General features: G+C 41.7%; 1 long non-coding RNA gene across 1 annotated transcript; it reads right to left on the reverse strand.

The window, feature by feature from the left end:
• Positions 1–499: 499 nt before the first annotated feature.
• LOC309660293 lies at positions 500–23,154 on the reverse strand. Its single transcript, XR_014263320.1, has 2 exons — positions 22,844–23,154; positions 500–21,230 (listed from the first exon to the last, which is right to left on the reverse strand). It is a non-coding gene; the product is annotated as an uncharacterized lncRNA (long non-coding RNA).
• Between the last annotated feature and the right edge of the window lie 123 nt (positions 23,155–23,277).

A 23,277-nucleotide genomic window follows, 5' to 3' on the forward strand; every position in this document is an offset into this window, starting at 1 on the left:
ACCCATTTGTTGGATGATTACCTATTACCCTTTGAAATTTGTTAACTTTGTTTCTAAAAGCAACATGCTTAGTTTTTTTTTTTTTTAATAGAGCTTTATTGGAGTATAATTGCTTCACAATACTGTGTTAGTTTCTGTTGTACAACAAAGAAAATCAGCCATATGCATACACATGTCCCCTTATCCCCTCCCTCTTCAGCCTCCCTCCCATCCTCCCTCTAGGTGGTCACAAAGCACCCAACTGATCTCCCTGTGCTATGCGGCTTCTTCCCACCAGCCAACTGTTTTACATTCGGTAGTGTATATACATCGATGCTACTCTCACTTCGTCCCAACACGCTTAGCTTTTTAAACCATCTTTTGCTGCTTTCTTTTCCACAAGAGGAAGTTGTTTGGATAGTAAACTTTTAAGAAACAAAATGAGTGTAGAGTTACTTTTGTGAGGACAAATGGTAGAAGGCCATTCTTTCATGAGTTGGGCCAGCATCCCAGAAATTTGTTTTTGTTTTTTGTTTTTATTGAAGTATAGTTGATTTACAATATTATATTAGTTTCAGGTATACAACATAGTGATTCATATTTTTATAGATTAAAAGTTATTATAAAATATTGGCTATATTCCCTGTGCTATAAAATATATCCTTATAGCGTATTTATTTTTATTTTATTTTATTTTAATGTATTTTATTTTATTTTATTTTATACATAGTAGTTTGTAGCTTGTAATCCCCTACCCCTATCATGCCCTGTCCCTGCTTCCCTCTCCCCACTGGTAACCACTAGTTTGTTCTCCATAACCAGAACCTTGTTTTGAACAGCTTTCAGTTGCCAGTATGTGAAGGCAATCTACATACTAATGAAAAAGATTAAAAATTTGCTTATTTATATGCATTAAAATCTTTCTTTATAACAAAAAGTACCTTTCATTTTTCTTATTTGCTATTTTTCTTGTCAGTACATAATTCCCTCTCATTTCTCTCAGGTTTGATATAAGACTAGCCTTTTCACATCTGATACCTTTAAGGAAAAACCAGGAAAAAGAAGTGGATGGGGAAGAGTTCAGACTTATTATTTGTTAATTTATGATTTTTAGCATTTTAGTAACTCTTGTCATGCTATTTTCTCCAGCTTCTGCTAGGACTATGATGGGGAGAAGAAACTCATCTGGAGTGACAACATTTCTCCTTCCCATTATTAGTTCTTGCATAGGATATTTTAAAAACTGTTTAAAAATCTCATTCTGGTGATAAGGAAAGGAAAAGCAAGTACAGCCTGTATACTGGGGATTTTCCTAGAGAACATTATTTTGAACTTCTTCATGAGATAAAAGAGAAGCTAAAGTTATACTCTAAACTGTTTAAGTTTCAGACAGTGTATTTTGGTTCAAAATACGCCGTGAATTTTAGAACTTTCATCGTGGCTTGGTGACCTGGCCAGGAGACGTTTTTGGTTCCTCAAGATTATTATTATTATTTTTTTAAATTATTAACACCTTTAATTATTATTTATTTATTTATTTTTATTTTTTTGGCTGTGTTGGGTCTTCGTTTCTGTGCGAGGGCTTCTTCTAGCTGCGGCGAGCGGGGGCCACTCTTCATCGCGGTGCGCGGGCCTCTCACTGTCGCGGCCTCTTCCGTTGCGGAGCACAGGCTCCAGACGCGCAGGCTCAGTAGTTGTGGCTCACGGGTCTAGTTGCTCCGCGGCATGTGGGATCGTCCCAGACCAGGGCTCGAACCCGTGTCCCCTGCATTAGCAGGCAGATTCTCAACCACTGCGCCACCAGGGAAGCCCTGGTTCCTCAAGGTTATTAATCCTATACCCCCAAGTATATTTCATATGTAGTTCAACAAATGAAAATTAGATGCTCTTCATGGGTTTAGGGGTAAATGAGCCAATGAAAATAAGCCCTTTCTGAAATGACAGCCTCAGGGAGATGGACCAGTCAGGGACAGTCCTGCTTCTTCCCATGTACAGGAGGGCTGAGGGGGTCAAGAAAGGAGCACCGTAAGAGGGCGAGCCCCTCTCTGGAGGTGGAACTGCTGCACCACACATCGTGTTTGTTTGGATGATATACTGAGCCCCAAATCCACTCCGCTGTCTTATTCTCTAAGAACGAGCCAAGCAACTGAAAACATGGTCCACGCTCAGCTAAGTCAAAGCCCAAGGGATTACTAGCATCACAGGCTACACTCGCCCACCTGACATGAGAATGTCTGTGAGAGAATAGGGAAGGGTGGTGTCACCACTATCTTTCTCTTTGTGTCCACCAATCTAATAAACAAGCCTCCTTTCCTGGTCTAAATGTTTGCTCTAAAGGAGGCACAACTCAGTTGAAGCATCTTCAAATTACTGTGGCTGGTTTACAAGCCACCCTGTAAAATTATGCCCTGGAACAAATTTATCAGCTGGTTTACAGTAAAAAGAAACCCAGGCACATTGTTTATTATGAGAATGTGGTCAAAGTGAGAATTTTGTTTAATGAATGGATAGTATATTAAGAAATTAGACAATTTATATATTTGAGCTCAGTACTAGAGAGTAAATTATTTCTTAGGAAAAGGCTCATAAGACATTACATTTTAAAATTTAAAAACAATATCTCCAATAAATTAAATTTAAATAATTACATTCCAATATCAGTGGAGAAAGACCATAGTAGAGAAGTACACTGGGGAAGCTTGTTTTAAACTAAGAAAGACCTCTAGGTAAAAGATAGTAAAATCACATCATCAGCCAAAAAAGAAAGTTGAAGAGAGTTGAAGGTTATAGGCTTGTGAAGATAAAGATCAAATAGTATGAAGGCTAAGAAAAGCCTTTGTTGGTGCAGTCAATACAAATTAGCTTTGTTGCTAGAGATCCTGAAATTTAAATTCTGGGAATCAGGTCAGTATTACACTGATGAAGCAGCAATGTCAGAGGATATTCTACCAAGTCAAAGATGTATTAAAATTATGAAAGGACCATGGAGAACCTGATAGAACTCTGTGTATTCTGCTGAGCTGATAAGTAGAGAACTAACTAATTCAAGATGGATAAAACTGATGGGTCTCTCAAGCTTCTAATATTTTCAAAATGTATTTGTCTTATCACTTAAAGGCTTATAGTAACAGTAACCTAAGTTCTGTGTATTTTCCTTAAAAAAGGAATAACCATTTGAAGAGAAAATTCTATACCCCTTCAGCACGAAGAACCCATCCTTTTACCGTGTGAATAGTTTAAGCAGAATCAGAGCTCACTATTCAGAGAATGGTTTATATAACCTTTGGGTCAACTTGTGCTTCATGGTGCACTAAGCTCTTGACACTCACCTCTATAAGCTGGAGACAGATTTGGTTTTTGTATTACCAAATATTGACTGCAAACTTTGAAAAAAGGAAACTCCCTTATAGAATTACAGAATGTTAGAGCAAAAGAGAACTGAAAGATGATCTTGAATAAACCACCATTTTATAGATGAAGAAACTGAAGCAGAGAGGGACTTGTTGATGCCTCATGGGGGCTGGGGGCAAAGCCTGGTCCAAAGCTCAGTTCCCCTGACTCTTAGACCCACACTCCAGCACAAACATCATGAAGCCTCTCTCTTATTGCTTGATGAATGAGTGTGTTAGGCACCGGGAAGATAAAAATGTAAGAGGTATAGTACTTGACATCAAGGAGCTCAAGATCTAATAGGGAAAATAGATATTTTGACAGATTTCCCTCCCCCTGCCAAAAAAGCTTTATGTTATATTCTGTACACTATTGCTAGAATGATTTTTCTAAAAATACAAATTGGAACATCCTATCTGTCTCTGCTTAAAATCCTGCAGTGGCTCCTCTTTGCCTATAAGGTAAATCTTCCCCTTTGTTCTCTGACCTCCTGTCTTACTGCATCTATGCTGATGCCCCAGTTTAGCCATAGAGAACCAGTTGCTTTTCCTGAAACATGACCTGCTGCTTCATCCTGCCAGGCCTTTGCGTATGCTCTCCTCTGCCCGGAATGCCCTCTTTTCATCATCTGCTAGGAGGGTTATCTTTTTTTGTAACATATTTCATTAGGTTTCTCTCCTCCAATCTCCAGCCTCACAGGTAGAAGTGGACACTCCCTCCTTTTTTATTGTCCACCGTGTCCTGCCTATACTTCTCCTACAGCACCTGTAGTACTTTGTAATGTGGATTTCTTAAAAATAAATAAACGTATTTGGTATTTACACTCATGTCTTTCTCTGTTAATTGAAGGTAAGCTCCTTGATGGCAGTACCATCTTCTTTGTACCTTTAGAGTATAACTCAGCAACTTGCTCATAAAACTCCATTGAATGAACTGCCCATCAAGGCCCTTACAAAGTGCTATGGCAACACAATGGAAGGAGCAGTGATCAGTGCTTGGAGGAGTGCCCCAGAAGATAAAGCATATGCACCAAGTTTTAGACGATGAGTAACCCATCTAGGCAGACGGCAGGCATTGGCTCATACTTGGTGGCAAGAATAGAATGCAGAGGTCTGAGAAATGGTGGCAGGTTTGATAAATTTTGGGTTTTTGTTGTCGTTAAACTAGAAGAGTCTATAAAAGTCAGTCAAGGCCTATGTGTGAAAGTCCTGGTAATCCATTAAAAGAAAAAAAAATTTGATTGTATTATAAGAAGTTAAAGAAAGAAGAGTTGTGAAAGTCAGTATTCAAGAGTATGAATGATTGGATTCTCCTGTCAAAAGAAAGGGCAATGCAGCAACTGAACAGAGGCTGCTCTAGAGATGGACGGGACTGGGGGCTCTGAGTCCTGGGAAGACCCACCCTCCAGCACTGAGGGTTGTGGAGAACTGAGGGTTCAGAGAACTGAGAATGGTCTTGGTGAGAAGTGATGAGAGCATGATGTCAGGCAGTGGAGGTGGAGAAAAAGAGAATGATTGAAGAAACACAGCAGTGGTGGAATGATGAGTGATGACTGACTGAAGATGAGGAAAAGGGAGGAGTCGTGAATGATTCCAAGCATTGATCTTGAATGTTTAAGTGGATGGCAGTGTCCTGATATGAAATGCAGGAAGGAGAGGTTTTTGAGAAGTAACATTAAGTTGAATTTGTGATGCTTGTAAGATACTTAGATGAAGATGTTGAGAATGGTTGGAATTATGTGTATCATGCTCAGGAAAGAGTTTAGGTCATGAGAATATCTAGATGATAACTGAGTCCATAGGAGAGGATGAGAGCATCTGGAGAGTGAGAGCATCATGTGAGAGTGAGGGAAGAAGGTCTAGGATAAGCCCCTTGGCAAAGGAGGAGAGAAAGGAAGATGAGATCACATAGACTAAATTGGATGAAACAAAAACGTAGGAACAAATCCAATGTGGAGTCATGGAAGCCATCGAATAAGAGAGCTTATTCACCGAAAAGAAAGAGTTAATGGTGTCAAAAGCAAAGAAAGGACAAGGATGATGAGGATTGAAAAAAAGTTCTAGAAGAACTGTAATATAAGGCTGCAAACATACTCATTGGGGGCTGGAGGAAGTCCAGGATAAGCCAGCCCCAGCGTTGGGCCAATGAATCAGAGACAAAGGCTCCTTTTATTTCCTAGACCCATCCAGCCCATAAGCCTGAGGTTGACTTAAACTATGGTTTGTGCTAAATAGCTTCATCTATTTAGAGCTAGTGAAACTGAGGTTGTTGGATTATCTCTGGCAAGGACTTGATAAAGAATTGAAGGACTCTCACATTAATTTTCTTCTTCATTTGTGTGAATTGGGATTGGGTTAAGGAGGTAGCTGACTAAAGAAGTTTAAAAAACATGAAAAAGAGGGGGAAATAAGAAGTGTTTACTCTTTAAAAAGGTGATCTGCCAAGCAGCTGTCCTAGAGGTCTTTTTTCTCCTGCCTGCACATAGTCTAGGGTCTATTTATAGGAAAACTATAAGCTAGCATGGCCGATATAGGCTTCAGTGGGCCAGAAAAAATGCAATCACCATATAATTTGTTTCAAATTCCTCAAAACTGTTTTATTAAGGGACTTGGTAAATGTGGGGATTCAACATGTGTTCTATGGACAGTGTGGAACTTGAGGGTACAGAAATTGAGAGGAAGCACTTAGAAATTTTCAGAGCAAATCAAGAATTCTGTGACATACAAACAGGTCATCAGTGGGCTTGTGTCACTGAGCAGGGTATGGATGAGTCTTGGTGTTGTGGAATTCACACAGTAAGTCACATGGGGCATGACCTGTGCACTAGTCTTATGTAGGAGGACCAGGTAGTAGACAACAGTAGTTTGGAAATTTTTAAAAAACTAAAAAAAAAAAAAAAAAAAGCCACCCATACAACTACCCCACCACCCTGTCCCCAGATAGTTTGAGAAGCACAGATTCAGATCACAGCCCATTTGTAAGTTAAGATTTCTAATAGTTTGAGACAAGTTAGTTGACAGAGAGCTTCAGCACATCCCAAAAATTTAGCTATAAAATGAGAGGAAATTGGAATTCAGAGTAGAAGATGTGAACTGGTGATGGAAATGTCCAAAATTACCTTCTAAATAGACCTTCTAGATTAAATGTAAGCTAGCTTATTTTTTAAGTTATTTTGTTCATTACAATACGCCCAGGGTCTATAACAGTATCTGGCACATGGTAGGCACTAAGTAAGAATCTGTTAAATCTGGAGTTAATTGTTCTAACTACAACATAGAGAATAGATTGAGGAGAGGAAAGGTTAGCAGGAGAATTTAAAGACAGTTTAAATATAGGTTGATGGGACTAATCAGCCTAGTGGACACAGGAATAAAGAAAATATGAATCTAAGAATTATTGGGAGTAACCTCCAGTTTTTCCCTTCTCAGCTGGCAGCGTGGCCATCCCCTAAGGTCCAGTTCAGAACTCTGGAGTCATCCTTGACTCTTCCCTTTGTTTTTGCCCCCAGTAGTCTGTCACTCTCTGAGTCCTAAATATCTCTTTATTCTGACTTGTCTTACACTCCTGTAGTTCAAGCTGCAGCGTCTCTCCCCAGGACATTTGCAATAGTTTCTTAAGTAGTCTCCCTGCCCCAGGCTCTTCCCCATTCAACCTTCCTTTCAAATTGAAAATCTGGTACTTAGACTTTTTTGTTTAAAACCATTAAACCCCCCTGATTTACTTTCTAAGCTTAAACTATACCTAAACTCCTTGGTAGGAGCTTACAAGGCCTTCTATCATCTGGCACTTGCCTCACACTCCAGCCTTTTCTTCTGCTCCTTACCTGGTGATCCTTGAGCCTCAGCAACACTAAACTACTTGTAAGCCCCGCCCCAGGGTGTACCATGCTAGTTTGTGCCTCTATGCCTTTGCTGATGCTATTCCTTTTGTCTGGAAGTCTCTCCATCCCACAGCCTGCCTACTGCTCCATATGTATCAGTGTTCTTTTGCTGCTGTAACAATTACCACAAACTTAGTGGCTTAAAAATGACACAAATTTATTATCTTGCTTTTGTGCAATTCATAAGTCTGAAGTGAGTCTTGTGGGGCTAAAATCAAAGTGTCAGCAGAGCAGCATACCTTTTGGAGGTTCTAGGAGAGAATCTATTCTTTGTCTTTTCCAGCTTCTAGAGACTACCCATGCTTTTTTGGCTCATGGCCACATCATTCCAACCGCTGCTTCCATTGCCACATCTCCTTCTCTGGCTTTGACACTCCCATCCCCTTTTATATAAGGGCCTTCATGATTACAATGGGCCCATCTGGATAATCTATAATCTTTCTATCGTACCTGAATTTAATCACATCTTCAAAGTCCCCATTACTATGATACTTAACATATTCACAGGTTTAGGACATGTACATCTTTGGGGAGCCATTATTCTGTCTACCACACCATCTAACTCCAGTTGATCTCTTAAAGCTCAGCTCACATATCACTTTTTCTCTGAAGCATCCTCTGCTAATCCTTCCACTCAAAGCCAGTCCCTCTGTATTTTGTGTCATGTACAAGCTACCATCACTGCTGGATTAGCTTGTATTGCATATATTAATTTTTCAGACGTGTCTATCTCTCTACTAGGAGCTCCTAAGAGGGCAGCTTATTTATCTTTGTATCACCAGCACCTAGCATAGTACACAGCATATAGTAAATATGAGCTAAATTTATTTATTTTTTTAAATATGCTGGGCAATGTGCTGATCCATTTCATGTTACCTAGAAACGTAAATTTAAATGGTGATTGAAGTGTGTCCCCGACTCTCCAGCCTCATCTCGTATCACTCCTCCCCCAACCCTGCCCACTTTCACACCTACTTCCCCTCAAGTCACAAGGGCTTTCTAACCCTTCTTGATCATGCCGTGCCTTTGCCATCCTCATCTCTCTATCTGTCATGCTCTTCCTCCACCTTTTCTATTTTATGAATCTCTATTCATTCTTCAAGGCACAAATCAAAAATTTCCCCTCTGGGAAAATTCATGCCTGTTACAGTCTCTTCAATACACAATTCATCACTTCCTCATTGGGGTGCTAAGATATTTTGTACATATCTGTATTACATACCTCACATTGTGTTTTGCTTGGTTATGTACATATCTGTTCCCCCATAAGAGTGTGCAAGGACCATATCTTGTTTACACCCATGCTAGGCATATAGCAAGTGCTCAACCATGTTTATGAAATTAAATTGAACATATGAACAGATCAACATGGTGGGGATGAGCATGGAGGGCAATGGGAAGGAACCAAAGATAAAGGATGCCCTTGAGGAAGGTAAGGAGGAATAAGGAGACTGAGAAGGTGAGTGTTCAGAGGACCAAGGAAGTAGAGTGTGATGAAGACCCTAGGTAGAGGGCCTGACCATTAATTAAGGAGGAGAGTGTGAGCAGCAGTACCAAATGTCATTGAGACACTGACCTGGGAAATCAGTGAGAATGGCTGCTGGAGTTGACCTTTAAGAGGTTCTAATGGCTTTAGGAAGCACAGCTTTGGGTGTGCTCAGTCAGGGCCCTGGGTCCACTCCTGTTTTTAGGTCAGGAGAGGAAGGTTCTCCAGAAGGTAGATGACTTGAGGAAGAGGAAAGCCAGACTTTTTATCTGACCAGCCTGTTTGAATGCCTGAGGACATGAACGCCACAGCAAAGCTCCAAGTCAGGTTAGAAGGCTTGGTTCTTTCATCTGAAACAGAAGGTTCAAAGTACTGGGAGATGTTGGTTCTCAGGGAATGCGGGGACCAACTTGACGTGTTCCCCTATAATAACCAGAGATTTTCATCAATGGGGCATAGTCAGCCGGTAGTCAAGGGGCTCTTTAGGATCAAAGGCAAATGTCTAATCTGGCTTCAGAGCTGGGAGCAATTTCTCTTCCATGGAGCTTTTCTGGATATTGGGATTTCTCTATATGAGGTATTATCTGACCCAACGGACCAGTATTCTCCACGCCTCTGCCTGCCTTGAACCTTGCTCTCCTGTCTTCCACCAAAGCTGCTTTCTCCAACCTACCTCCTGCTTGGCTAACCTTTATGGCCAGCTGTCTGTCTTGGCCCATTTCAAGCCTGATTTAGACAAATTCTTATGCCTGCCACCTGCCTGGATTTTCCCCCAAATCGATTTCATCCAGCATTTAGTTCTGTGATCTGTTTCTGTTATGTCCTAGATCAGTCTGCTCTGGCTTGGTAGGTCATGCATTCTCAACAGGAGTGCGAGAATAGTTCTTGGGGGATGAAAAATAATTTTTTAATGTATAGTACAGATATAAATACAGAACTTAAACTGATGTAACTATATATCTGTGGTATTAAAATATTGTGGGGGGAGCAATTAAAAATGCCTAAAAAGGCTCCTTAGGAGGGCAATCATACGAGAAATGTTGAGAAACAAATTCAAGCGCCTAGAGGAGTACAAGAAGAGTGGATGGTGAGGAAATGGAGGTGACCATGGTTGGTTACTTGACTGAGAAGTAGATCACGGAGAAGATTCCAATCTAGCAAACACATTTTGAGCATTTAGTATTATGAGCCATGAGCTGTGTGAAACACTTTCACATTTGTTAGCAAAAAGCTTCTCTTTATTTTAGTCTCAATGGACATGTGCCTTGTGGGAACAATAGCAATGTTTTCCACTGAGACAGTAGCCCACCTCTCTCTTCTCTGCTTGGGTAGCTTTTATGCTAATTACACACTTGGAGGTAACTCCTCGTTCACATTTTGCAACATAATAAAATGAAAAACACAGCCCAGCTTGTGTTTGTAGAAGCTCCTTTCATGGCAGCCTTTCAATGGGTTGGGCAATTTAAAAGATGCAATTGTAATCATGACTAACTCATTAAGATGCTTGAGGGAAACCTGAACATCCTTAACCTACTTTTGAAAAGAGAGGCAAGGAAAATACAGGAGTGGGAATAATCCAAGGCAAACAATTTCAAGTCTTGGAACAATGGACAGACTCTGGAACTCCTTGGCTGGGCTAGAGGAGGCTAGGACAAGAAAACGGAAGGGTGCTTAAAGGAAGCCTAGTAATCACTGGTGTCTGCTTGCTCTTCTAGAGTGTGACCTTTATTTGGTTGTTTGCTTTGACTTTTAAAGTGCCCTTCTTTGTTCTCTTATGGCATGCATTAAGAATCTACCACTGAGTCTTCGCCTTTTATCCTAGTCAGATCATCTCCGCTATGTATTCATCTCATGTACTTGACTCCTGAGATTTCCTTCTCTCCTGCTTTCCTGCTTTTGTCCTGAGTGCTGAAGCAGGGATGATGGCGGTGGTGGAAGGCTGAAGGGGGAAGATGAATGAGTCACAGTGTCCGCTGAGAATCCATAGCCAACTCTTGGCAGCTTATCGGGGGTAAATCTTGCCTTCAGCTTCTTGTGTTGACTTTATCACCCACTCTGTGTGCTTAACTCTGATGGATGTTATCATCAGTTCTGTTTATTCACAATGCCAAGAGCACCAGTTGAACAGGGAAATCTTCAGGAAAACATACTCGTTAAGTGTCAAGTTGACCAGAAAAGAAAAAACATCATTGTTTTATTGAATTTGGCATTGTTGTAGAAATAAACGATCATTTATATTTTGTCAAACTACTTGTGCATGTAGTCACAGTTTTATTCCTTCTTCCTGGTCAGACTTCGTACTTCAGAGGATGGAAAACAGGAGAAGGGAGATTTTTAAAACACTGCTTTGAGTGGGGGGGTTTGAGCCACAGAAAAGGGTATCACTTTAGGGGATAGGGAAGCATCTCTGCTCGGGTGTACCCAACTGAGAGGGGCCATTGACCGCAGGAGAATAGAGACGAGGGACACTGGTAAGTAATTAGACAGCTTTTCCCATTCTGGGTCATTTTCACATTGCAGCCTCAATACATTTTTTAAGTTTTGTAAATTCTTGGAACATCATATTTACCCATTCAAACAGTTCTTTCAATATAGTGGATATTTGTAGGCTGACCTAGAAATCAGGACACCTTGAATTTAATCCCTGCTGTGACCATTGGCTGACTCTGTAACTTTCAGCCTTTTTGGTTCTCCAAGATATATGACTAATGGAAAACACACAGGTGTTGGAATTATTACAACGCGTGTTCAAATCCTACCCTTACCACTTATTAGCTTGTTGCGTTTGGACAAGTTATTTAAATTCTTTGAGCCTCAGTGTCTTTGTCTGTTAAATGGAGATAAAGATATCTGCCTTGTGGGAATGTTGTAAGGATCTGATGAGATCATGTATATAAAACACCTAGTCTATAGGAGTCACTAAATACATGGCTGCTCTCATAGGAATATCTGTGCAGAGATGAGAAGAGGCTAGGTGACAAAAAGCATGGGTGTTCTGAGCCCATTAGCTGCTCAATGGTTTCCTAAACTTATGGTATCATTAGAGAATGAGGAGAACGTATCCTGGCCCCATGGAAATCCAGGCCTGTTTTATTTCTGCAGGATCTGGTCACCCCACAATCAGAATGCGCAGGAGTAAGGGAGGGGGTGAGGAAGAGAGAGAGAGAGAGAGAGAGAGAGAGACAGGGAGAGACAGAGAGAGAAAATGGGGAATCTGTACTTTTCAAAGGCAAAGAATCTCTAGCATTCCGTCAGCAGTGGGACAAGAATGAAAAGAAATGGCTGCCTGCTGGTGGTATGCTCACCAAGCCAAACAACCAAAGTGTTTCCTGCTCAGTCTCCACAGATGTTGTTCCTTAGTCTGGATAAGTCCCCTGGAGAGCATTTTGCTGAAAGCAAGAAAGGCAGCTGCATAACCTCCTGGCCCATGGAGCTGACAAACCAGTGTGTCATCAAAGAAAGAGAGAGTCATGGGAAATAAAAGCCTGTGGTTCAACCTCCCAGTCAGGGAGTCAGGTGGCGGTGAGGTGGCACATTTGACTCTTGCTCATTAACAGAGTTTCTCTGTATGTCCTCCTTCTCCTCCTATTTGTCTGCCTGCCTACTGCTGGGTTCCACCGGGTAGGCAGTGAGTGTCTACCCCAATCACTATTTATTCAGTGAGTACTACGTAACCAACATCCATTCACACAACACAACACACCTACATTGAACACCTTCTATGAGAATAACAAAATAATAAGATAGACTCAGACTGTGCACTCAAGTAGGTCCCAATATAGTAGTCATATATTCAACTAACTGGTAAGTGGTATGTATAATATACTGAAAGCAGCTGCAGAGGGGCTTGGGGAAAGGTGCAACAAAGCTGAAGAAGGCTTCGCAGAGGAGATGACATTTGAGCTAGTCCTTGAGCTAGGATTCCACAGGTCGAGGGGAAGATGGGGTGGACGAGGGGAGGGAGGAAGGGCATGTCAGGCAAAGGAAAGTGCAGGAGCAGATGTGAGGAGTACATGGCCCACAGCACGTCTGGGAACTGGCTGGTAGGTTGACGTACCTGGAATATGGGCTGTGCCATATGGGGTAACAGCAGGAGAGGAGGTAAGTATGGCCAGAATGCCAGGGTTTTCTGTTCCAGCCTGTGGAGTTTGGGCTCTAACCACAATGAATGGGGAGCCACTGGTGGGTTTTAAGTACAGAGTGATAGGATTTTACTTGTATTTTGGATAGTCCTGTGGGCATCAGTGTAGTGAATGGACTGAAAGAAGGTGAGACTGGAAGCTGGGAGACCAATTAAGAAATCAATTGTGTCAAGTGCTGCAAAATGGTCAAGGAGAATGAGACTGAGAAGGAGTTCACTGGATTTGGCAGTTGAAGGTCTCTGGTGACATCTAAAAGTAATTTCACTGGAACAATTCAAGCAGAAGTCAGGTTACTAAGCCAAGGGTTTTCAAAGTGTGGTCTCCAGACCAACACATCAATATCACCTGGGAACTTGCTGGATATGCAAATTGCCCAGCCCCACCCTAAAACTCTGGAGCTGGAGTCCAGAAATTTGTTTTCAAATGCCCTCTGGGTGATTCTGAACACGTGAAAGCTTGAGAACCAGTGGCCTAAATAAATCTTTCTCCATCTCTTCTCTAAGTATTCCTTACTAGGAACCCTACCCTTCCAATAACTGACCTGTCTGCTATTCCCTAAAGAATTGTTACTCTTATGGTTTCTCCGCCCTCTGCGTAAGTCGTTTCTTCTGTTAGTTGTGTGCTCTCCCCAATGCAATGTATGTACATATATAGTCTCTACCTGGTGATATGGAATTCATTCTGCAAGGCTTAACTCAAGTGTCACCTCCCTCAGAAGTCTTCCCAATATTCCCCAGGCAGCCTTTCTACAGATACTTTTTTGCAAACATTACTATTATGTGACTTGTTTCATTGTATTGTGCTGTTTGCTTTACTATCTGTCTTCCCCACTAGCTGGAAGCCCCTCAGGAGTAGGGACTGCCTTGTTCATCTCTATTTCCCCACTGTTTTCACATAGTAGATGCTCAACAAATGTTGGGAGAGGAAGTTGTCGTGGGTTGAAGAAGTAAGAACAAAAGGGACAAGCTATGCTTTGAAGAGGTTGGGAAGTGCGAGGAAAGAGATATGTGCCTGAGCCTACAATAGAAAGTACTTGTGCAAATGTGAGTTAAGGCTGAAGAAAATTGTTGGCTGAGAGGATTAAGCCAGCAGAGAGGGAGAGATGAATGAGAGTGACAGTGGAGGCAGATGGATAATGAATGGCAACATGGTTTTGGAAAAGGCAGAAAGGGATTAAATCAATGGCCAGTGCAGAAGGTTATTAGCATTGGAATGGAGGAAAGGCCTTTCTCTGAGATCCAAGAAAACGAAGTAAAGGTGGGTGCATAAGAGATAAGTTGTGAGGTTGAAGGGAAAGAGGTTGGGGAGTTTTTAGATGGCCTGCCAGTATAGAAATGGGGAGGGCTAGGGAAGGTTACGGGGGAGGTGATGTTTGAGCTAGGAGATGTCTTTAAGTGAAGTGGGAAGTAAGGCCTTTTGCTGGGAAGGAAACAGGGAACAGAAAGAGGCTAGAGGACAGTGGGAAAGGTTTGTAAAAGCTGTGGAGGTGTGGTAAGGGGCTGGGCGGAAGGACTGAGGTTAGAGAGCAGCAGCAGGGGATTCTTTGGGGCTGATTCATTTCAGCTGCTGAAGGGCCCACCCATTCATCCCACTGGCTTTGGCAATGGAAGCAGTATAGGTGGATTGTCTGCGGAGGCTGTTTCTGCAATAGGATGGACAACTCTGGGTACAGATCCCAACACCTACGTGGAAAGCATTCTAGCTCTCTATGTCATCAATGCTGTAATATACTGCAGACAATAACCATGTTACTTTACATATGATAACTATGTAGCCTGTGTAGCAACACAGGACAAGATTTATGCTATGTAAATTAGCTGAGAAAGCAGGATTGATTATAACTATTTGAAATGTGCATATGAAGGAACAACTGAATAAAATATACCAAAATGCTATCAGTGGTGGTATTATAGGTGATTTTCCTTTAATTTTTAAATATATATATATTTTTTAAAAAAATATAATATATATATACATGTATATTGTTTATAATTTAAACAACGATATGGCAATAAATAGAACTGGTTCTTTCTCTACTGGCGTTTTCTTTCATTAGGTACACATAGAAGGCAGTATTTCAGAATAAAAAATTGTAGTGTAGAACCAACCGGCAGAATTGTCTGACCTTCCCTTATCTCGGGGGCAGAAGCAGGGAAGTGAAGTCCTCGAGATGTCCCAGGGTTGGAGGCTGACAAGCCAGATGTTGGGCGTCACGCTGTAGGGGAGCACAAAGGAGGTATGTGATCAAGCCCTGTCTCACAAAATGTTTGGGAGACCAGGCTTAAAATAAATGACAAGAGAACAGCTTATACGGTGCTCAAGTGGATGGTCTGAACAATGGATGGGATTGGATCTCTCAGGCAGAGACCTGTGGGCAGGCATATATACCACGCAGAGGTCAACCATGTGCCACTGGAGGTGGTCAGCTACCTGGGCTGTGCCACGGCTTAGCAGGTGTGTGATCCTGGGCAACTTCTCAGGCTCCACTTTCTCTGTAACGTGGGAATACTAATAGCTACTCATAAGCTGGCTGGAGCATTATAAACAATGAAGTGGGTAAAGCGCTTAATACAGTGCCTGACACACAGTAAGCTGTCCATAAGAGTTAACTGCCATTATTATTATTATTATTATTATTTTTTATAAATTTATTTATTTATTTATTTATGGCTGTGTTGGGTCTTCGTTTCTGTGCGAGGGCTTTCTCTAGTTGCGGCGAGCGGGGGCCACTCTTCATCGCGGTGCGCGGGCCTCTCACTGTCGCGGCCTCTCTTGTTGCGGAGCACAGGCTCCAGACGCGCAGGCTCAGTAGTTGTGGCTCACGGGCCTAGTTGCTCCGCGGCATGTGGGATCTTCCCACACCAGGGCTCGAACCCGTGTCCCCTGCATTGGCAGGCAGATTCTTAACCACTGCGCCACCAGGGAAGCCCGGGAAGCCCTTGCCATTACCATTTTTAATGATTGTTGTTATTGATATTATTACTCATAAATATTTATGATATAGGGAACTGATTTAGAGTAGGGGTACTCTGAGTTATTTGGAGGGAATTCAGGGAGGTGTCCTGAGTGAGGTTCTCTTTTACCTCTAGAATAATGCTGTGGGTTCACCCCAAGCCTTCAGGAGGGAAGAGGGAGCTGTGCAAGGAGGAACTCCACATTGGTTCTTCTTTTGCTAGTGTTCATGCTACTTCCCCACTTCTAAACAGGTGCATATTACTCCAGAGCACCCTTTCACCTTCCTCTCCCACTCTTCTGTTTTTCTTCTCTTCAACTCTTCTTACTTCCCTTTTCTTCTCAAAACCCCAAGTGGTGGATGAGCAAGGAACTATACTATATTTTGCATGTTCCAAGTTGGCCTTTTCAAAACTTGAAGTTTGTCTACTGATTTCAGCACTTGGAGCTTACAGAAATCAGTCTGTGTTCACCCTATCCACTCCTTCACTTACTTACAAATATATCTATACCAACCATTGTCTTGAGTAAATACTCTTAAATGACAGTCATCAGTAGACAGGCAAGTATTCCAGACCACAAGAGTTCAATTAAGGAAGGCTCTTTTGAGGTAACTATATCTTGCAAAAGAAACCAACAGAGATGTGAACTGTCCACAGGGCTCTTCTCAGCGATGAGGTGTACTTTCCTGGACTCACATGTAGATCGTAATGTGCAGAACGTTCTCTGTCTTGCTAGCATCTGTTCTTCTTTTCTCGCTTAGACTTTCAGGAAGTGTGATACGAGGGAGGGAGTCAACGGTTTGAAAGAAAAATGACCAGGTCTTTGGTCTGAGCAAGAGAACAAGTATTCATCTTATACTGTTCTCAACAGAAATCAGAATAATTAAAAACAAAAACAAGTTGGTATCCGGCAGATTCACCTGCTGAATTCCAAGTTCACATTCCTTTCCACATTGGCAAATAATAATGCTATACTCTCAGCTTTGTTGGAAACCCTATTGGTATATTTACAAGGTCATTATCTTCAGCAACAGATACCTGTTCTGAGCCCAGCAATTACCACCTCTGTCTCTGTACACATTAGCATGCATACACACCACTGATTTGTACTTTCCTACAAAATTACTCTTTCCCTTTTTAATTAGAATGTCTTCAGAGCAAACCCCGTTGTTAAGGCCATGTACACTTCCATTGTAAATACCTGTTGCCACCCATTAATTATCTCCTGATGAATTACTTTAGAAGTTTTTTTTTAATGCTTACTTTTAAAAGTGGGATTTCTTTTCCTTACTCTCGATGCCCCCGTCCTCACACTTAGTTAACTATTTTGAATTCCACATAAGTGGACTTACATGTGATCTGCACTCAGATAGTTTAAACATTTTGCCAAACTTTAAGGTGGAAACTTTCTGTATGCCTGGACCTCACTGCTCAAGAATTTCTTGGCTAATTGTGAGGGAAGAAAATAAGAATGTTGGGTGGAAACAACTGAATACTTTCTGAGAATAAAAACCTTAACACTTTACAAATATCTGGAGTTACATAACCATTTTAGTGACTGAAATGCTGCAGCTCATCCAATAATATTGTGGTTTGATAATTACACAGTTGTGGATTTATGCTGTTCTTGAGTTGGGGTGACATCCTGGTACATACAGGCCAATTCTCTTTTACATCATTACGTATAAAAAGTACACACCCACTTAGGAATTGAAGCATAAAATACTTAAAAGAAAATTTTAAGTCAGGTAGTACTAAAGTGAGCATTCCTATACTCACTTTATATAACTTTCCTGCTTATCTCATGGGTAGCAGAGAATTTTGGATTCCTAGTTAAGTTTTATAGGTGACATTGCCATATAGTATACAGAGCACATGCATATGAGGAAGATTTAATTATAAAAGGACAATCTTAAATTTTCCACTCCTTGACATCAATTAAATTGAGATAATCACATTCCTAAAAGGGCAAACATATGCCAAGAAGCTCACATTAAGATTTCTTATATTACTCATTTGGGTCTATGTTCAGTTGAAGGGTCTGACTGGCTCCTAATTCTCAGAGCTAGTTTGAATCTTGAGATTAACTCCTGCCTTCTGGAACTTGTCCCCTGTTTGGCTGAACTTGCAGACCTCTCAGAATGTGAGTCTTTATTGGACACTTATTCCATGCAAGACATAGAACTAACTACTGTGGGATTATAAATATGAATAAGAAATGGTTCTTGTGTTTATACTGCTTACACTCCGGTTGTATAGGCCACCTCAGGTCATTTATATATTGCTAGCTGGAGACAGGGCGAAATGAAAGTGGCCTTAGAATTAATCACAGTGCTCCCTACTTTCCCATAGTCCTGTGCTTTATCACTGTTGTAGTTATGCTGTTTGTATGTTGGCCTCCCACACTGCACTGTGATCTCTGGAGAACAGGGGCTGGGTCTGATTCCTGTCTGTACTGCCACAGAGTCAAGGACATGCTTTGCAGAGGGTAGGCTCTCAAAAAATGCTTTTAAATAAAAGAATGCATTCGCTTGCTTAGGTTTCCTAGTTACAAGTGGGTCAGCTTGTCCTGTACCGAAATGAAAGTGATGAGAAGCTGTGCCCAGACCTCTGCCCAGAGGTCCCCGCACTAAATATCATCTTCGATATGCTTCACAGTGTTGCAGGAAGGGACAGTGGAATGTGACTGAATAAGAAATCAGAAATAGTGGGGTTTTGTCTCAGCTCTGTCACCAATTACTTATTTAACCTTAGGCAAGACGCGTATGTTCTATCTCAGTTTCTTCACCTGTGAAATGGGGATAATAATGACTGGCTTGGCTATTCCCCACAACTGCTTTGAGGATCAAATGAGATAATACACTTTAAAGTGTTTTGGAAAGCCTAAAGCACTGCACAAATGCAAGGCATTATTTTGCAAAGAAATCTTCCTTTTAATTCCTGTTCCACAAACATTTCATTACGCATCCCTGGGTTATATGGTGAGATGTATGGAGTAGTTTTATATGTCAAGCTATGAAGTGCCTTGATACATCAACCTATGCTTGATAAGAACTCCAGAATCTCTTCTTCAACATATATAGTGTTTAGCTGATTTAGCACTGGATTTTCCAAAACACCTAAACTTTCTGTCAATATTGCACCTCTCGCCGATTCATATAGATATATATGTTCCTCATTCCACATTTATTTAAAACATGTATTGTTGACACTCATGTGCACTAACTACTGTGCTACAACTGGGGCAAAACAGACAACACAGGATCTCTGGCACTGGGCTTTTTTTCAGCTTATTGGGTTTGAGAGAATAGACATGAGAACAAGTAAGTGCCTAATTCTGCATTTGTCTTGGGAGGCAATTTTATGTGTGAGTTATAATTAGTAAAGACATATATGTATATTTTTAGTTTTGACAAAACCAAAACTAGTGGTGGCTTTTATTCATGTTTTTCTACTACTAATGGTCTATAGACTTTAATTTGGTCTTGGAGACTGATTTCTTTTTCCCCAGATGAAAGTTTGTGGGATCTCACTTTCCTTTGTATCAGTCAAGCTATAGAACTTTAAGGAATAGCAATAGCTCTGCTTAGTTATAGGATCGCCTGAATGTTTTCCTGCCAATTTCTCCTATACAGTAGAATTTGCTTTGACTAAAAGCACTGTCCTTGGGGAAGGCCATCCCCCAATCTAGTTGAGTAATTAAACTGCTGAGTACATTTTGGGTTGACATCGCCAGGTAGATCCTGGCATCTTATGTCCTCAGATGCTACTCATGTTTTGAGACACCACCACTGGACCCCCGGCTTCTGATAGGGATCAGGGAAACAGTCATCTAAATGCACGCAGTGGAATTTAGGTTTAGCTTTGGGGAGAGACCCATAGTAGAAAACATATTTCAGTGCAATTCCATCCTGCTAATCAGTCAGGCTCCTCCCAGCTCTCCTTAAAGCAGTCAACAGCCCTGGCTGCTACTGCTAAACACAGTTTTTCCACTTCAGCTACATTGCTCTTTTGCCTGCTTATCTATTCCACCAAACCTCCTTTTCCTTCTGTATTTCCTGTATCCGGTAATAGCTCATCATACCTCAAGATACTGAGGTCATTGCTGACTCCTTGGTCTACCTTTCCCCTCTCACCTAAGCAGTTACGAGTCTTAGGAGCCAATGCCCATCTTTTCTGCACGCCCACAGCCCCTGCCTAACTTCTTATCTTCCCACTGTGGGGAACAATCTCTCATCTCTATTGTTCACCTGCCTCTATACTCATTCCCTGTGCTTGAGACAGCTTAGACCTCTAACCATGCGAAATCGCCTCTTCTTTACCTCATTAATCTTCTGGTCCTCCAATTCTTAGTCTGGCTGTTGAGGTCTTCCAGGAAGCCTTCCCTGACCACCCCTGGGCTGGGACATGACACACAGTCCCTCAGCTGTGAATGTTCAGCTGTGAACGTTCTACTTGTCGCACTGGATATTAATTGTCTGTTACTTGTCTCTCTCTTTCTTTATCCCTCAACTCCTCATACAGGATCTGGACCATGGTAAATATTCACCAGAATGCCAGTTGATGGGTTGGACTTACTTGCTCTCATCTCTCAGTCTTTGCTGATTCCAATTTCTTCCCTTGATTTTCAGCTCCCTTTTTGTTTCATTTTTACCAATTTATATGCATAGCTTCCTTCAAAACACGTCCTTTCAAATACCTCTTCCGTCATAGCCTTCCCCTACTTCCATTCATGACATTTATTCTTTATTACTTTTGTCCTTATGGGGATGTATGCCATAAATTTAACATAATAACGAATCCAACAAAACTTACATGTGAACAAAATAATTGCTTTCCTTGAGACAGTCACCTTGAGAAATCACATACATATATTAATAATGGTGTTATAGCCACAGTCATTTCTGGAGCTGCTCTTTGGGGGTCATTACTTTTACATTCTTCTGGATCTATTAATAATGACAAATCAAATCTTTGCAGGTGATTTCAAAAATTTGTATACAGCCAAGTCATTGTGAACTATATTTAGTGAGTAAGGTGAATGATCAAGCTGGTAACCCCACGGGTCAACACCTAAAAAGTAATTTAATCATCTTTTTCTGAACACATTTGTTCAAGGGAAATTCCAAAACTATTTTGACTAATTATGTTATTTTTGAAAAGAGTTTTTAGCATCCCAAGCTGACTACTTTCAATAATAGTACTTGCTTCTCTATTATAAAGTGCTTATTAAAATTCAGTTTGGAAATTCATAGGCCTATGATCATACTGACCTGCACTTGTTTGGTGTTGTTTTACATTCTAGTTCCTATGTGATAGATACTGGGAATGAATAAGGCCATGGTCCTTGCCCGTACGGCCCTCTTAATCTGGTTGAGAAGATAGAAATACAAACGGTCCTGTGTGAAAAAATAGATAAGAGTGTAAGATAAAGAAGCAGTACAGTGGAGGGACTGTCAGTGAGGGATGGAAATTCGTTACAGTTTCCGTAGAGCCTTCTCAGGACTGAAGGATGAGTGATTAGAAGTTCACCAAGAGGAAGAGAGAAGGGGACTACAAGAGTTCCAAATCAGGGGACAGAAGGTGCAGAGACTGAAGCAAGAAGATATGTTCAGGGGAATCTCAAGTCATTCAATACCGTTATTGTGTTAAGTTCACAGTGGGGGGCAGAGAGGACAAGATTTGGAGCCCAGTGAAGGAAAGGCCTTATGTTTACCATTTGTAGAAGTTTGGATTTTATCCTGCAGGAGTCACAGGGAGAGGCTCTGTGGGTAGGATTCCCCTTCCCAACAGGATCATAAACTCCCACATCCAACTAGTCACATAGGTTTGCCTTCCCTCCCACCTCCCACCTCCCACCCCCCTTTTTTTTCTTCAAGATTGTCTCAGATCCATTCCTTCCTTGCCATTCTGGAATTTACCTCATTACTGCAGGCCTTCATCACCCCATGCCTGGACTGTTTCACAGACTCCTGACTGGTCCTTGGACTCCAGTTCACCTTTTGCTCCTGACAATCAATTCTGCAGAGGATTATCAGAGCAACTTTCCTTTCCATCAAGTCTCACTCCTGTTCAGAAACCTTCAATGGTTTTCTATGACCTGAGAGATAACTGTACCCCCCCATCCCCTGCCTGTCATTCAAGGTACTGCATAATCTGCTCCCAACCTCCTTTCCCGCCTTGACTCTGGTGGGTCGTTGCTAATAGTGCCAGAACTCATCTACTGATTTCCTTATCTTATTTGCTTTTGATGATGGCTTTCCCCTGGAATGTTATGCTCACATGAACTTTTTGATTATTTCAGCTCTTCTCTTACAAATAGCAAGCCCACTTGTACCCATACCTGGTCACATTCTCCACTCTCCTGCTGGGGAAGTAACCATTATTCTGGTTATAGTCTTCTACCGTATACTGTGTATTATGTATTCATAAATCATATATAGTATTGTTTGGAAAACATTTAAATATACAGAAATGGTATACTTTATAGTTCCTTCTGCAATTAGTTTTTTTACTATCTTTTTATTTTTAAGACTTATCTCTAATGACATATACGAATACAGTCTTTTCAATTGCTGTATTGTGTTTCATTTTATAAATATACCATACGTTATTCATCCATTCCTCTGTGGGTGGGCATTTAGGTTGTTTCCGATTTTTAGCTATTATCAACATCTTACAATGGGATATCCTTAGCTGATCTCCTTGTCCTATGCCAATTTTACTAACCTTTCAAGATCCTGGTCTCATCCCAGCTCCTTCATGAAAGCCTTCCCTGAATCCTGCAGCCCGCAGCAGCAATGTCTCAGTCCTCAAAACTAGCTTGTGCATCATGCGTCTTTAGTAACAGTCCATTGTGCCGGGCTACGCAAAGTAAGGCGCTTAAGAAATATTTGCTAGATGACTGACTGACTGACTGCATGAATGAATGAATGAATGAATGAAGGGTGCAACACAACCCAGTTGATGGCTCTGTTCATTTTAAATGGACTTTGGCGTCTTGGCCCGTTACCTTCTTTGACAGCACTGGTCCCTCTCTACCGCATTCCTCTTGCTGGCCCGGGAGTGTGTGGATGGACGTGTGGGTGTGTGGGGGCGATTCCTATCTCAGTGGATGATGTCTGTCGCTCCGGCAAGTTCAGGATCTCGACAACCCTAGTGATTCAAGTTCAGGGTCCTAACACCCACCCCTTCGGCTGAGGCCGGGCCCCGAGAGACGCTCCAGCGCCGATCGAGTTAAGGCGCGTCGGGACCCGACGCGGGTTGGCGAGGCTGGAAGTGGTGTCTGAGGACTCATAGTAGATCCCTCCGCGCGCAGCCCGGGCCGGCGCTTCTTCCTGCGGGAAACCCCTGGGTGCTGAAGGCGGCGGGGCCTGGCCGCGGCGACAGCGGGGCGGGGTTTGCGGTGGGAGGAGGAGGCCGAGGCGGAAGGACACACGAGGTTGC

The sequence above is a fragment of the Balaenoptera physalus genome (genome assembly GCF_965194825.1).
Source record: "Balaenoptera physalus genome assembly, chromosome: 1".
NCBI classification, from domain to species: Eukaryota; Metazoa; Chordata; class Mammalia; order Artiodactyla; family Balaenopteridae; genus Balaenoptera; species Balaenoptera physalus.